This window comes from Monodelphis domestica, chromosome 1 (genome assembly GCF_027887165.1).
Source record: "Monodelphis domestica isolate mMonDom1 chromosome 1, mMonDom1.pri, whole genome shotgun sequence".
NCBI classification, from domain to species: Eukaryota; Metazoa; Chordata; class Mammalia; order Didelphimorphia; family Didelphidae; genus Monodelphis; species Monodelphis domestica.
The window spans coordinates 33,978,621-33,990,773 of record NC_077227.1 but is presented as its reverse complement, the minus strand read 5'-3'; the positions used below and the strand labels follow the sequence as shown (position 1 = coordinate 33,990,773).

The window sequence follows — 12,153 nt, the reverse complement described above, 5'->3', positions numbered from 1 at the left end:
TCACTCAATGACTACTGCTTTCAGTCTTATGATCTGGATTTTGGCCTGTCACTGGTCAAACTCTGCTCTCTCCAAGGCAACTAACATTGTCAGTCCCTCATCTTCCTCAGCTTCTCTGCGCCTTCAGATCCTGCAAATCATTGGAAACCTGGGGCCCCTCTCTTCTTACAAAATCCGTTTCTCACTTGTTCTTCTATGTCCTTGCTCTTCTCTTGGATTATCCCATTCAAGTAGAGGCCTCAGGGCTCTTTCCTGACCTCTTTTCTTCTATCTCTATATATATGCTTTCTCAGAAACTCCACAGGATTCATCTGTCACCCCTATGAAGTGACTCCTGAATGGATACACATAGCTTTAATCTCTGTTCTATGCTGTCATACAACATCAATTACCTGAGAAATGTTCCCTCTTGGATGTCCCAGAAGCATCAACCACCTGGCATGTTCACCTTTGACTTTCACCATTTCTGCTGTGATCTTCCACCCAGATATATAAGCTTCTGGTATTCCTGACTCTTCTCTCTTCCTTATCCACCATGTCCATCAGCTGAGAAGTCATACTGATTCTACCTCTTCAATCACTTGTACCCCTCCACTCCTCTTTTGACTTGAACTATCACCACCCTAGTATATAAACCCTACCGGTAGCCCCCTAGGTCAGCTTCCAACCAGTTCTAGCCTGCTTGCAGCCTTTCTCTCTAAAAACCCTTCCACGCAAAACTGGGACACTAATACACTGCTGATGGAATTGCGAATTGATCTAACCATTCTGGATGGTAATTTGGAGCTATGCCCAAAGGGCTTTAAAACACCATCTACCCTTTGATCCAGTCATACCACTGCTGGGTTTGTACCCCAAAGAGATAATAAGGGGAAAAAAAACTTGTACAAAAATATTTATAGCCATGCTTGTTGTGGTATGTGAAAAGGGAATTGCATATCCTTTGTTTTCTTTAATGTAATGAGTCAGAAACTAGAAGATCCTTTAGCATTGATTGCAAGTACAGACACAGCCTCAGAGAAAGGAAGTTGAAACCAATGAGACAGGAAATTGAGCCCACAAGTACCCCCCCCACACACAGTGTCAGACAAATTAAGGAACTATGATTGGTTCCTGAGATGTGATGTGGGAGAACTAGTGGCTGGAGAAAAAGTTTATAAGGGGAGACCCAGCACCAAGTGGGACACTGGGATTCACATTCGGATTTGCACTTGCTCTCTGATTCCTGCATTGGTGACTTGGGCTGCAGGGACTCAGATTCAGACTGCTGTACTGGTGATTCTTGCTGAAGGGAGAGCCTTACTCTGGGGACTGTTGCTGAAGAGGCTTTTGTGGACTTCTGACTGAAGATTGGAACTTGAAGGCTCACAATGGTATTTAGTTAAACTGTTCCTTACCTCTTTCCTAATTTTCCTCTCTTTACTATCTCTACTTTGATTAAACTAAATTGTTAAAGCTACTAACTGACTCATATTTTAATTGTAATTATTACAGGTAGCAAAAAAATTGGAAAATGAGGGGGTATTCATCAATTGGGAAATGGCTGAGCAAATTGTAGTATCTGATGGGGACAGAACACTATTGTGCTAAAAGGAATAACGAACTGGAGGAATTCCATGTGAACTGGAAGTGATGCAGAGTGAAAGGAGCAGAACCGGGAGAACGTTGTGCAGACTGATACATCATGGCACAATTGAATGAAATGGACTTTTCTACTAGCATCAATGCAATGACCCAGGACAATCTAGAGGGACTTATGAGAAAGAATGCTGTGAACATCCAGAGAAAGAACTGTGGAAATAGAAATGCATTAGAAAAATATGTGATGAATCACGTAATGCGCTAGGGAGATGACTGGGGTTGGGTTTTGATGTTAAAGGATCACTCTACTACAGATAGGAATAACACAGAAATAGGTTTTGAACAATGTTACATGCATAACCCAGTAGAACTGCTTGTCAGATTTGGGAGGTGGGGAGGAAAGAGGGGATCATGAATCATGTAACTGTAGAAAAGTATTCTAAAAAAAAAAGTAAAGGTTCTTTCTTATTTCCCTACTCTCTTGGCTGACTACACGAGAAAATTAAAATTCTTTTTTTCTTAAACATGAAATATTTACCTACAGAAGGCAAAGTGATAATAATTAGGACGTAACAGTTTGTCTCTCAGCTTGGGTCACAGTCTCTCATGAATGGCCCCAGTGTCTGGGCATAGTGAGTAGTGAATGACAGTAACCAAACAGTGAAGCATATGAGGAGGGAAGCTGGCAGACTTACACTCAGGACTGCATTCCCAGATGTCTCTGGTCTTTCTTTTTTTATCCTTTTTCACCTCTCACATCTGATGCCCAGAGCCTCCTTTCTCAGCTCCTGCCCTATACTGAGGACTCAAAATCTTAGATTTTATATTTAGGGCCCCTGAAAAGCTGAACTCCACTCGCTTCCTGCTCCTCTCCCTCATCCCTGATCTCAGAATATACTAAACTTTCAACCTTCATGTTGCATGCCTAGAATATTCTCTCACCCAGCTTCTTTCTGCCTCTTCCAAGCCTTACCTTCCTTCCAGGTTCAGTTTAAGGTTGGTCCTCTCTCTGCCCTTCACTTTCTTTGTCCTGTGCTAATATGAAAGGCGGTCAGCTCGGTGATACAGTGAAAAGAGTGGTAGCCCTGAAGTGAGGAGGATCTGGGTTCAAATCCAGCCTCAGATACTTTGTAGCAGTGGGACCCTAGGCAAGTCATTTCAGTATCTTTGCCAAGAAAACCCTAAATGGGATCAGGAAGAGTTGGACATATCTATACATCCTTTCCCCTACCCTCCCATCCCTCCCTGACACTCTTTCCCTCTGCCCTCCATCCTTCCCCTTCTCCTACACTTTAGAAATGGACTAAACAACAAGAATGAAATCTGAAAGGCAGCCTTAGGATTGGGTTCCGTCTAGGTGCCAACTCTCACTAGTGGGGTTATCCTGAGCAAGGGCCCAATCCCACGTACATCCATAAAATGGGCATTACAAGATTGGCTAAACGCACGATAAGCTCTAGTCAATAATGCAACTATCACTAGCTAAAACAAATGTGCTTACTCTGTGCCAAGCCCTGTGCTGAAGGTTTTACAAACATTATCTCATTTGAGCCTTGCAACACCCCTGGGAGGCAGGTGCTATTATTGTTCCCATTTTCCAGATGAGGAACTGAGGCAGGCAGCTGTCTTTTCCTGACCCCAAGCCCAGTGCCCCATCCACTGCACTACCTACACCTGCAGTGCACATGCTGCACCTGCTAGTTCCAGTGTATTAGCCCACTGTCTAGTACAGGGCTTTGCACAGAGTAGGCATTTGAGAAATCCAGTTGAATTCTCCTGCCTCCTCATCCTCTCTGGAATCTATCCCAGGATTCAATGGAAAGGGTAGAAAGAGAAGTGTGGGAGACGGGAAGAGAAGAAAAAGTCACATCCCATACAGTTCTCCTCCCTCCCCACTTCAGTATTGAAGGGGAAAGCGAAAGAGGGTAGAAAGAGCTTCCCCCAAACCACCCGCGGGCACTTCGCGAGGGGACAGTTCTAGACTTGGAGCTGGTGTTAGTGTCTGTAGCATGAAAAACCGTTCAATGAGAGTGTCACGTGGTTGCCAACCTCTAAGCACGAGCAGTTATTATTGCTCTAGGCAGGGTCTAGCTGAAGAAAAAAGAAACAACGCTTCCATAAGCTGGAAAATTTGCCGGCAATAACACAAATGAAAGTGTCATTTTGCTTAATACCATTTATAAAATTAATAGTTTTATCAATACTTTCGGCAAGTACATGCCAATCGAAAAGAAAACCCTCTCTCATCATCCGACAAGTCCTAGATGGGTAAAGCAAATACAAGGAAAGGCGCTCATTTACCATTTACATCTGAAGCACTTGGTCTGTCCCAGGGCCCAGTGTGGCTTGAGCAGCAGATGGTGGGAGGTTTCTGTAAAACTTCCACGTGCTTTGGATTTCTCCAAGGTGAATTTGCTTCCTTTTTTGTCTTATTCTTTGTGTCGCTTTATCAGGAAAACAACGTCTTCTGGAAGACAAAAGGAGGAAGCAGCTCTCTGCGTTAGCATGCCACTTTAACATGTTATCTACTATAATTTTTCTTTTCGAAATGTCACAACGGGAAGAATCCTTAGAGATCATGTGATCCAATACTCTCACTTTAACGGGGAGGAAATTAAGGAGGAGAGGGTGTACTTTTCCAAGGTCACAAAGAATCAGAGCATGTCATTAAATGAGATAACCCATGTAGAGTGCTACATGGCTTATCTCATTTAATGACATGCTCTGAACCTTAAAGCCCAACAGAAATGCTAGCTACTATTATTATTAATACACCTGGAAGGTTTCTTAGACTATCTAGTACAACTCTCATTTTAGAGAGGAGGAAACTGCAGGCCTGAAACAGGAGTTTCTGTGTTCCCATAGCTGTTGAGGGAAAGAGTCCAACCTTTAGAAAAACAATTCACCGAAAAATCCACTTAATAACGTCATTCGTTGAAGAAAAACCTTACATGTTTGTAGGTTGGCTCCTACTTCAGGATCAAGTGACACCCCAAAGAAGGAAGGGGCAGCACTTGGAGCTGTTTACGCTGTTTCCCAGGCTTAATCTAGTTATCTTCATAGAGCTAGGCATGCTTCAGCATTAATTTTTTTCAGAGATCATTAAAAATGGATTTCCCCCCCAGTATTATAAAAATGGCAAGCAGGAAGACATTCAACAACATTCAGCTTTGGAATATTTTCCCTGAGTTTTCTCCCACAGGTGTTACTAAACGTAAAAGTTTTTCTAGCTATTGTCTGATTTGAAGTGGGACCACAATCCTAACACATTTAAAATAGACTTCAGTACTTCAAGGATTTGTGATTCCATCAGTTCCTGAATAATCTAATAAAGCAGATAGCCCAGGTCCTTTCTACTATACCGGTTGTCAGTCTTCAGTATTCATGTACTGGGGCAGCACCATTCATCAGAATGATTGGTCCTCTGGCCATTTGGGTGAGTTGAGTCCCAATAAAAGACACAGCCTATTGCTCTGACTGTACTGAGAGCCTTTCCAGCATCTGTATTCCAGCACCCAGCCCTTCTGTATTACTCCTGTAGCCTGTCAGAAACCCAGAGTCACTATGGACCAGGAGGCAGCTCTAGAATCAGAAATCACCCAACCTGGATGAATTTGTGATCCCACAGGTCTCAGTATTCTCCTCAATTGTACAGGCTGCAATCTGTCTTCCCCCTACACTCTCTGATCAATCCCTGACCCAACTTACTCTGGCCTTTCCTCTAGCTCAGCGGTTCTCAGCCTCTCAAGTGGTAGCAATGAGAATCCATAATGCATATCAGGTATTTACATTCCGAATCATAACTGTAGCAAAATTACAGTTTTGAAGAAAAATAATTTTGAAAAAAAAATAATTTTTTGGTTTGGGGTCGCTGCAACATGAGGAATATTGCGGGGTCACGGCACTAGAAAGGTTGAGAACCACTGCTCTAGATCCTTGGACATTACATGGTGGACAGCCTACTTATTCCTTGCCTTGGATGAATGTCTAACCCATCTAGTCACACTGGTTTTTGAGCCAACAACTTTTTACTAGGCTGTTGATATGCAAATTTTCATAGTAACATACACTAAACCACTCATGCCCTACTGGCCCAGGCACTCAGAGTGACTTTCAACTTTAATGGAGGATTTTAAGGGATGTATTACTTGGTCATCCTTCATTCTCATGCTTGCAACTCTTCCTCTCCCAAAGCAAAGAGCAGCACTTCATACACAGGGCATTTATTTGCTCTACCAGTTTCTTGGGTTCTGTACCAGCTCCCAGTTTCCGGCTTCTCAGGCCATTATCCTGTTCCATTATCCTAGACATTTTTCTACCCTTGCAATATAACTCCCCGCCCTTCCAAGGGGAAAATTTAAAAAAAAAATGTGTTGGGATAATTTCCTGCTGGAGGCTACAATTTTAAGTTTTTATGTTAATGAAATCCTGATTGTTGGATGCCAGTAGAAAAGTAATATATTTACACCTCTTCAGTTACTTTGATAAAACTCTTAGGAGCTCTCTTGGGAGACCTGAGCTGTGGCCCAATTGTTCTCTGGGTCACAATGGCCACTGTGTTCGTCATGTTCTAACATCACCATATGACTCCCATTCCTGTTCCTTACAAGAGAAAAACTTCTAAGTGAACAGGAGACTAAGGATATAATTTCTTGAGTCTACTCAGGGAATTCATTAGTTATTTGGGTTTTCATGAGCCAAAAGGAAGCACTCCTCTGTAACGGAAAGGAAATTGGATTTGGACTCACAGGCCCTGAGTTTGAATCCCTTCTGACAAAGACTAGTTGTGTGACCAGGATTAATTTTTATGAGCCCTAATGGCCTTATCTGCAAAAGGAATGCTTGCCTACCTATCTCCCAGGATCATTGTGAGGCTTAAATGGGTCAACATGTGTGACAAAGGCCTCTATAAACCACCTCCAAGTTTCACATAGAGTCACTGTCACAATTGCCCCATCAAGTGATTCAGGTCTTTGAGGCTGAGACACCAGATCTTGTATCCTGTCATGGTAATGAGGCCCAGAAATAGGAAACCCCTTTAATATTCAGGTAGATGGAACATCAGAAGGAGAAAATTTATTTAGCAATACAAAAAGTACATCAACTTCTTTCAGTGGCAAATCTCAGCTCCACCAGCCTTGCTCAGGGTGCTAAAAGGAGAGAGAGAGGTAATGCTCTGTAGTCATAGGAGATGGGAGAGATCTGGGCTCCCAGCTGCTATATGCAGCTGAGGAATAGTGCACATACAGAACAGTGAGGAGGTTAAGACACAGGGTTCAAGAGTGTTGAGGATTCTGATCCTTCTTTATTCTTGTGACCAAACACATTTACCCACACAGTGCTCCTTCCACTTATGAACTAGGAAAGCCAATGCAGGAAAGAGGCAACCACAGAAATAAGGTTGAAAAGTGGCCTGGTTGGGAATTGAGGCATTAATATCTAATCCAATAGTCCAATGGGAAGTAATAAAACATCACCATCTAAGAAAGGACCAGCAGTTGGATTGGATCCTCTTTGATGCTGAGTTTCAGTTAAGTTACAGATATTGCCCAAACCACATTGAACTTTTATTTTGAATTGAAAGACATTTTTTTTTCATATGTAGATGCACCAAACCAACTCTCTTTTTTGTCTTGGATTATGTCCAAGTATGTTGAACAAATATCACAAAAGCAAGGAGGCTGGAAAAGCCTGCCTCAAACAACTGTCTAAAAGTAGCAACAGGGCATCCTGTTTCCATTTATACAATGGTCTCTAGGTGAGTCAATTCCTGCATGATGGATGGATGAAAGGAAAGAAAGGAGGGAGGGAAAGAGGAAGAAAGGAGGAAAGGAAAGCAGGTTTCTGTTCATAGAAAATAAATAGTATAATTCCTTTTTTGAAACTCAGCTTGAACTAACCACAAAATCAACGCCAAACAGCAAAATTATGGACTATAATACAGAAAGTAAAACACCTCCATAGAAAAAAGTCTCTAAAGAGAATGCAAAAGGTATGCAGTATTTAGCAGCAGTCTTTTCTTCAGGTGGAAAACAGACTGAGAGTGAAAGAATCTAAGAACTAGATAGGATTTTAGACATTGCATAGTCAAATGGCCTTTTTTGCGGGGAGGGGGATCAGAAAAGGGAAGTAATTTATTTGAATTTATACAACTACTAAATGGAATTTAATAAAAAGTTCTTAATAAATAATTTAATAAAACCCAAATCTCCTTTTGGCCATAAGTCAATTTGTCCAAGACACGGGTCATTCCAGAGCCCACTGTCTGAAAGATAATAAACAGACCAATTCCTTAGCCAGACAATGAGGGCCTTCCATTCACATTCTGGATCCAACCAATGCAACCTTTCTCCTGCTCTTCTGAATCTATCCTACATCCCAGCCAAACAACAATTCTGTGTTCCTTCTCCTGCCCTAGTGCATTTGCTACCATCTGTCTGGTCTGGAATGCCCATCCTCATCTCTGACTCACAGAATCCCCATCTTGCTGCAAATGCCCAACTTCAGATCCCCCTCATCCATAATGATCGCCATGCCTCCATGTTTAGCATTCTCCTTGAATGTGTTTGCTTGTCAGTGTGTATGTTGTGATCCCCCCATAAGGATCCAGTCCCTTGCAGGTCTTTTTATTCCTAGAACCCAGCACAGTATTTTGCAGATAACTGGCACATAATACAGACTGACTGAATTGAGTTATTCACAAAGATGCATTGATTCAACCAGGATCTCCACGTTTCTAAGGGATAAAAACCATACAAAAGTCAAAGTCCAACAACTATCAACAGTCCTGGTGAGCCTATTTCCATGCCCCTTTCTTACAGGACATGCCATCATCAACAGATGACCTATGACCAATTTTGCTCCTCCTTCCCGTCTTTCACAAACTACTGGAAAATGCAGATGAAGCAATGATGCAGTAATGAGAAGTGAGACAAAAACTGGAGGGGCGATAGTAGCCATGACCTGGACTACAGCTACAATGCCCATAATGCCTCCCTCCGGCTGTATTCCAACTGAAGAAAAACTTCCTTCCATCTTAACACAAGCCCTTTTGGGCTCCAAGAGATCTCAATGAAGAGGAGCCATAACCATTATGGCTTCATTTTCTCAGCATGGGTAATTTTCTGTTTCTTCCCACACCTCTCCCTCTCCCTCTCCCTCTCCCTCTCCCTCTCCCTCTCCCTCTCCCTCTCCCTCTCCCTCTCCCTCTCCCTCCCCCTCCCCCTCCCTCTCTCTCTCTCTCTCTCTCTCTCTCTCTCTCTCTCTCTCTCCCTCCTATGAGCCCCTCCTTCATGAAAACATAACTAAGTTGTCTTCTTAAGGAACAAAATACTTATTAAATCTAAGTCAGAAACAAAATATCTCAACGATATCTTGTATGTGCTTGGAAACATTTTATGCAAAGAATTTTAAGTATGGAATGGCATAGGCCCATTCTCTTTAGAGTCAACAGTTTCTTCTAAGTTGTATTAATTAAATTTTTTACACATAATTGTCACTTCTAAAGAACAGGATTTCTGATTAGAGAGAAATGAATTTCAAGATTATTTTACAGACTTATAGTGATCATTCAGTAGCATTTTCTTCTACCAACAGTCACAATTTTTTCCTTTATACCTCATTTCAACACCATCAACCTTTCAAATATCTTTAAATAAACAATTCTATGTAGATGAGTTTTAAAATGAGCAGAAATCTCCACTTGGCCTACTTTGCTTCCATTTCTCTTTCTCATTAGTCAGTCTCAACTTCTATGTCCTCTGATCACCATCTGATCCACCTTCATCTCTGACAGCTGCCAAGTAATCAGAGGAGCTGAGTGGGAATCCCAGTGCTGGTACGTACTACTGTGAGATCTTGGGGAAATCATGACCACTGTGGGCGTCAGTTTTCTCATTTGTAAAGTGAGGGGGGTGAGATGAGATGACTTTCTAAGGTTCTGATCAGTTGTAACCCACGGATTACATAATTCTATAATATTTGGTTCCTTCCAGAGGCTTAGCTCACAGCCATCTACATTTCCTTTCTCCTTAAAGTTGTTTGGATGAAACTTCCTGTCTGCATGCCTAGAAGATCTGACCTGGGCAATGCACATGTGGATACGGGGAAGAGGGGAGGGGAGGAGTGACAGGGGTCTTGGGATAATGAGAACTGCTGGATATTGGGGGGGGGGGCAGCAATTGTAGAGTGGAAAGAACATTGGACTTGTGGGCAGAAGAACTGGATTTACATCCAAGTATTACTTCTTGCTGCCTGTGTGGCCTTAGGGAAGTTACTTCCTTTTTATAGACCTTAATTTTCCTTATCTATCAAACGAAGGGGTGGCTTAGGCCTCCAAGGTGTGAATTCTAAATTCCATGGATCTTATGATGAATTCACACACAGTCTCCTCCCCCTTCTTTGCCCACTCCAGAACCTAACACGTAATTCTTCCCACATCTATACAATATGACCCCCTTCAAAGAGAATGTCTTTCTGTGTTACAATATATAGCTGCCTTTATCTTTCAGAGTACACACTAGATTTCACCTTCTCCAGTAACTGGAGATGTCACGGATGCCAACTGTAGAATCCTTCTGGGCATTGCATTGTCTGCCCTCAGTAGTGCTCCCTAAGCCCCAGCTGATTCTTAAGAGGGCACAGGGCTTGAAGATGCTAGAAAGGTTGGTTCACTGGAGAATGCAGAATCCAAAAAATAATGATCAGGTTAATAAGAATTCATTCCTATGTATATAAATTAAAAACAGCCCTTATGTTTTAAATTTAGTACTACTTTAGATATTTCCTATTTAAAAATAAGTGAAACAACTTTTTAGGAATTGAAGGGAAAATGTTTTCATCAATTTTAATATTTTATTTTATTTATTTATTTTTTATTTTATTTTTTATTTATTTTTTATTTTCATTTATTTATTTATTTAATTATTATTATATTATTATTATATATTATATATATTATATATTATATATATATAATTATTTATTATTATTATTATTTAATCAGTTTTAATCAATTCAAAGCTACTCTTTCAGATTTTCCAAAGAGTCAGTCCACAGTTAAATGGACTGAAAAGGTAGAAAGTATGAATCCTATCCTAAATTTAATGAATCAAGTATTTTTTTTTCTATGAAACTAACTTTATTTGGTTCCTAAGGTAACCAATAAATGTATGTTTTGTTGTATGATTTTTAGCAGTTATACAGCACTTTAAGGTTTCAAAAGCACGTGATACTCATAATAATCCTGTGAAGCAAGTGCTATTATAACCCTCATTTTACAGATTGGGAAACTGAGGGTCAGAGTGACTAACCCAGGGTCACACAGCTGGTAAATATGAGACAGAATTTGAATTCAAGTCTTCCTAACTGAGTCCAGTAGTCTAGCTTACTTGGATCCAAGCAGTCTATGGAATACACATATTTGAAATTTCAGAATTATAAGAAGCTATAAATATCATCCAATCCCAAATTCATTTTAAGGAAAATAAGACCAAGAAATGAAAGGAATTTCCTCAAATCAAATTCTTAACAAAACCAATAGAACCCAATATATTATACAACCTCAATGTTATAATGAAAAGAAAATGTGAATGACACACAGATGTCAGGAATTTATTTGAATAAGTGTATTTTTTTTCATTCTCACAAGCACAGGCTATTCCTTTAGCCACCTGCTGTACTTATGAAACTGATGCTTCCAGTCCTTACTTGTGGGAAGCCCACACTGGATTCTAATAACACATTAGAAAGTAACTTATCAATAATGTGGGGAAGCCTTGAAACAAAACACATTAAATCAACTACTTCAAGGAAAACTGGGAAGAGCCAGGCTGTTTGGGTCTCCATGTGCATAGGCCTAAACTGCAAAATACCTGAGAGAAGTGAAGAGAACTGAGGGTCACACAAACAACGAAGCGCTCTTCTTCAGCTACTGCTGAAATGCTGCACCCTGCCTTATCAGGGATGGGGTCCAGACTGCTGCTGCTGAAGCCTTTTAATTGGAGCTGAAAGCCTCTGAAAACACACATGGGAAAATAGCAGTTTCTTTGGACAAAAACTACTTTAGGGGCTCCTCCCCCTCAGAGAGAAAAAAGGGCCCAAATTCTTAATGTCTAGACCAGATTGAGCTCTTGAAGTCAGCAAAGAGGCTGAATGACCCTTCTTCGAAATGAAGCACAGAATTTCACTGCCTTCACTATAACCTGGAGGGTTGGACTGGGCTCAAGAGCTCTTTCCATCTCTAAAATGTTATCTGATGCAATTTTACAGACATTTATTAAGCATCTCCCATGTGCAGAGGAAGATAAAAAGCTTGAAAGAGAAACTATCATCACCTGGAATACTATTGTGCCCAAAGGAATAAGGAACTGGAGGAATTCCATGGGAAATGGAATGACCTCCAGGAAATGATGCAGAGTGAAAAGAGAAGAACCAGGAGAATATTGTACACGGAGAGTGGTACAATCGAATGTAATGGACTTCTCCATTAGTGGCAATGCAGTGATCCTGAACAACTCTGAGGGATCTATGAGAAAGAACACTATCCACATTCAGAGAAAGAACTGTGGGAGC

General features: G+C 41.1%; 1 protein-coding gene across 7 annotated transcripts in view; it reads right to left on the bottom strand.

The window, feature by feature from the left end:
* The window catches only part of PEAK1 (pseudopodium enriched atypical kinase 1), a 280,397-nt gene that overhangs the window by 128,566 nt on the left and 139,678 nt on the right, over nt 1-12,153 (bottom strand). For 6 of the 7 annotated variants that reach the window (XM_056796714.1, XM_007477975.3, XM_007477974.2 and 3 more), the window contains one exon: nt 3,883-4,048. The gene's annotated coding sequence lies outside the window, so the exon portion shown is untranslated. Of the gene's footprint in view, nt 1-3,882; nt 4,049-11,453; nt 11,596-12,153 lie in introns of all 7 variants that reach the window. The other variant, XM_007477977.2, reaches the window with a different exon arrangement.